The following is a 5,216-nucleotide window of genomic DNA, read 5'->3' as shown; positions in this document are numbered from 1 at the left end:
TTTGGACCTGTTGTGCACCTGATGCCATGCTGGGGCATATCTTTCATTTCAGATGAGATTTATGATTCTTCATGGATGTCGCATGTTCGATGATAGATGATTTCACGTCGCCCGATATCCGACCTATCATACGTTCGATACCATGCTGGGGCATATTGCCGTTCTGGATGAGATTTACATATCTTGGTGGAGCTGTGCGCTTATCCCCATTTGCGAGACGTGTGCCGAGGCGATGATCTATTCACCGTCTTTACGATGATTCCTCAGTGGGGCCTCTTAGGAGTTGCCCCGTTAGGCCTGCACCTCTCGACACTTAGATGTCGTCATGCTCCCTTCTGAGAGACGCCTCTTTGATTTGTAGACCTGACTCAGTTGCAGACATGGATGATTCGAGCTCATTTGATTTTCCGACCTGTCGAGTTTTTAATGCCACATTGAGGCATATTCCTCATTTCGGTCAAGATTTGTAAATCCCTCACTGATTGTCATGATCACCCTCGGTTTTGAGGTATACATCGGGTTGATGATTCGATTTCATTGTGTCCTGATACTCTGTGGAGCCTCTCTCGAGTCTTTCGGCCAGATTCACATTTTCTGATATAGTCATGATTCTTGGATGGAGTTATCTTAGGTGTGTGGATTCCCGCGTTACCATTTTAGCGGAGTATACGTTAGATCCTTTGTACGTCCCCATGGAGTTATCCTTGGGTTATGAGGACATATCAGATATATCTGATGCCATACTAGGGCGTATTTTCCTCATTTAGCTATGGAGATGATCATTCTCTCATAGATCTGTTACAATTTTCATTACTCGGTCGAGAGATATTGCATTTGCTTCACCGGTCACTCATTGGTCACTATTCCTATGTTGTTCGTCGAGATGAGCTTTTAGTAGAGCACGATGTTCGGGTTTTGATCGCCCCACTAGCCAGGACTATTCAGTGGATTGTTATGTTGAGATCGCGGTGTGTCTTTTACCAGACTACTCCCTGAGACTATTAGATTATCCGTTCGGGATGACGATAGATTCTTCTGGTAGAGCATTATAAGTTAGAGGAGTTCGGCTTATTGCGACACTCCAACAGACCTCATGATTTCGTTGGGAGAGTTGAGAGACTATGTTCACAGTCGATTTGATTATCCCGACTCGCTAGTGGAGCATTGTTCGGGACCTATGGAGTCCCTTTCAGACCTTTCCAAAGGATCGAGATTTGCAGCGTCATGCCACACTGGGACATATTTCCTCCTCATCATTTTCTTGCAGTTTGGCGTTCAGAGCCACCGTTCATTTGTGGTTTACGACATTCGAAGTCACCATGTCACACTTTCAGCTCGACGTTCAGAGCCACTTCTTCATTTGGAATTCAAAGCCACCATCGTTTCTCAATTTAGGCGTTCAGAGTTGCATCCTCAGTTTTTCGGCGTTCAGAGCCACCATTATTTTTCAGTTTCGGCATTCAGAGCCATCATTGTCTTTTCAGTTTGATGTTCAGAGTCATCATCATCACTTCTTAGTTAGAGTTTAGAGTCACTGTCTCAGTTTCGACGTTCAGAGCCATCATCGACCATCAGTTTGACGTTCAGAGTCGTACCCTCGGTTTCGACGTTTAGAGTCATCATCACTTCTTAGCTTGGCGTTCAGAGTTGCATTTTCAGTATTGGCGTTCAGAGCCATTGTTAGTTTTTCGTTCGGCGCTCAAAGCCATTATTTGCCTTTTATTTAGAGTTCAAAGTCGCATTCCCGGTTTTTGGCGTTCAGAGCCATCATCGCTCCTCCGTTCTGGCATTTAGAACCACGTCTTTGTTCGGCGTTCAAAGCCACTGCATCATTCATTTTGGCATTTGGAGCCATGTTTTGCTTCGTTTGACATTCAAAGCCATCATCTTGTTTTCAGTTTGATGTTCAGAGCCATCATTGGTCATCAGTTTGACATTTAGAGTCGTATTCTCGGTTTTGACGTTCAAAGTCATCATCACTTTTCAGCTTGGCGTTCGGAGTCGCATCTTCAGTATCAACATTCAGAGCCATCATCACATCTTCATTCGACGTTCAGAGCCATCGTTATCACTTCTCAGTATCGGTGTTCAGAGCCATTCTCATCGTATTTTCGATTTCAGCGTTCAGAGCCATCCTCATCACATTTTCAGTTTTGACGTTCAGAGCCATCATTGTCGCATTCCTCAGTTTTGGTGTTCAGAGTCATCATCACTTCCCAGATTGACGCTCAGAGTCGTATTTTCAGTTTTGGCTTTCAGAGCCATCATTGTCGCATTCTCGGTTTCGACGATCAGAGCCATCATCACTTCCTAGTTTGACGTTCTGATTTTACGTTCCCGGTTTCAGCGTTCAGAGCCATCATCACATCTTCGTTCGGCGTTTAGAGCCATCGTTATCACTTCTCAGTATCGGTGTTCAGAGCCATCCTCATCGCATTTTCTATTTCGACGTTCAGAGCCATCCTCATCACATTTTCAGTTTTGGCGTTTAGAGCCATCATTGTCGCGTTCCTCAGTTTCGGTGTTCAGAGTCATCATCACTTCCCAGATTGACGCTCAGAGTCATATTTTCAGTTTTGGCGTTCAGAGCCATCATTGTCACATTCTCGGTTTTGGTGTTCAGAGCCATTATCACTTCCCAGATTCACGCTCAGAGTCGTATTTTCAGTTTTGGCGTTCAGAGCCATCACTGTAGCATTCTCTATTTCGGTGTTCAGAGTCGTCATCACTTCCCAGATTGACGCTCAGAGTCGTATTTTCAGTTTTGGCATTCAGAGCCATCACTGTCGCATTCTCGGTTTCGGCGATCAGAGCCATCATCACTTCCTATTTTGACTTTCCGATTTTACGTTCCCGATTTCAACGTTTAGAGCCATCATTATCACTTTTCAGTATCAGTGTTCAGAGCTATCCTCATCGCATTTTCGATTTCGGCGTTCAGAGCCATCCCCATCACATTTTTAGTTTTGGCGTTCAGACCCATCACTATCGCATTCTCAGTTTCGGTGTTCAGAGTCGTCATTACTTCCCAGATTGACGCTCAGAGTTGTATTTTCAATTTTGGCTTTCAGAGCCATCATTGTCGCATTCTCGGTTTCGACGATCAGAGCCATCATCACTTCCTAGTTTGACGTTCCGATTTTACGTTCCCAGTTTTGGCATTCAGAGCCATCATCTCATCTTCGTTCAGCGTTCAGAGCCATCGTTATCACTTCTCAGTATCGATGTTCAGAGCCATCCTCATCACATTTTCAATTTCAGCATTCAGCACCATCATCGCTTCTCAGTTCAGCGTTTAGCGCCATTACATCATCCATTCCGGCGTTCAGAGCTACATCTTCATTTCGGTGTTCAGAGCCATTGCCTACCTTCGTTTTAGCACTCAGAGCCGTGTTTTCATTTATGCACGGCGTTCAGAGCCATTGCTTACCTTCGTTTTAGCGTTCAGAGCCGTGTTTCCATTTCTTCATGGCGTTCAGAGCCATTGCCTACCTTCGTTTTAGAGTTCAGAGTCGTGTTTCCTTCCTACAGGGCGTTCAAAACCCTTGCCTATCTTCGCTTCAGCGTTCAGAGCCGTGTTTTGTTTCTGCTCGACGTTCGGAGGCATGTTTTACTTCATTTGGCATTCAGAGCCACATCTTCGTTTCAGCGTTTAGAGCCATTATTTGTTTCTTTTATTATTTATTTAGAGTTTCGAGTCGTGGTTTTAGTTCGACACTCAGGGTCCTCATGTCTATCTTTCGTTCGATCCATCACCATTTTCCTCCTATCTGGCGTTAAGAGCCATTTGGGCACACTCCTTCAAGCCTTTTGAGTCATTTTTTTCTTTAATTTTAACGTTCAGAGCCATTGTTCTATTTGACGTTTGCCGCCACTACCACATTTTTCTTTTAGTTTGGCGTTCAGAGCCGTTTTTCATACCCATTCATGCATTTTGAGTCATCATCTTTCTTAGTTTTGGACGTTCCAAGCCATTGTTCTGTTTGGCATTCAATGTCATCGTCATTCTCTAGTTCGATGTTCAGAGCCATTGTACATATTCATTCGAGGACCTTGAGTCACCATCTTTCTATGTTTTGACGTTCAAAGTCATTTCTCCTCGACTGTATCATTTAGAGTCACAGTTTTGACATTCATGTTCACTACCATTACACATCTTGCCTTCAGGGGTTTGCATCTATCCTCGTTTTCCTCACCGTGCAAGTGCTCATCGCCTATTCGTCATTGCTCTTCCAATTTTCTCTTCTCATTGCTCATGACGTAATCCTTTGAGTTTACGACACACACTTCGGTCATGTCGTTGGGCACCCTACACTTGGCACTTCCATGTATTTCTCTTAGGACGGTCTTCTAGAGACACGTTCGTTTTTGTACTCCAAAGTGGTTCAACCATTACTCATCTGTGGTATGGTATTCCAAGTCACTTTTGGAGACGTCTTAGAGAGAGTCTGAGTCCTTAGTGTGACTTCAGAGTCATTTTAAGACATCCTTCTCTTTTAGGACTAGAGCCTTTATGTTCGTCTATTGACCTGAGTAAGTTCGTGTTTCACTAGTGTTCCTTTAGGGTCTTCTTTTTCTTCGGTAGAGTTTACTCCGTTCCACTCATCATCCACACTTTCTTTTCACTCTAGTGTTCCTTGCTCCTTACACTCGTAAACTCTATCGAAGAGGGGCATATTTGTAGACCCCGGTTGGAGTGAGGACCCGAGGAGAGTGGATGTAGTTTTTTTTTTTTTTTTTTTCATTATTTTCATGGCACTCTTTTTGAAGTGTGTGTGGGGGGGGGGGGGGGGGGGGGGGGGGGGGACCCCTTCTCTAGGCACGAATCTAGGCTGCATGAGACGTGTAGCAGCAGGGGGGATGGCTGGCCATGCTTGCTGATGGGTGAACAGCAGAGCTGGTGAGGGCTTGCGAATGAAGATAGAAATAGGAAGAAAAAAAAACGAGAGGGGAGCAGGGAAGAGGAGAGATCTTTCTGCTGAGACTTATAGTTTTTTTTAGATTGGCATGGTTGGACCCGATTGCTTGTGAGTATTGCTCTGCTTTGGCTCCCTTTCATATTTTCTTATTCTTTTGTTGCAAATGGTCTGATTCATGTTTGGTCTCAAGGTGGTGATTGATGGTCATATATTAGTTTATTTTCCGTTTGTTCTATTGGTTTTTCAATCTGTTGATAACTCATGAAGCAAGGTTACAGCTATTAAATCCTCAGACCT

The sequence above is a fragment of the Vitis riparia genome, chromosome 19 (genome assembly GCF_004353265.1).
Source record: "Vitis riparia cultivar Riparia Gloire de Montpellier isolate 1030 chromosome 19, EGFV_Vit.rip_1.0, whole genome shotgun sequence".
In the NCBI taxonomy this organism is placed as follows: domain Eukaryota; kingdom Viridiplantae; phylum Streptophyta; class Magnoliopsida; order Vitales; family Vitaceae; genus Vitis; species Vitis riparia.
The sequence above is the reverse complement of the archived record's forward strand: the minus strand, read 5'-3'. Positions refer to the sequence as shown.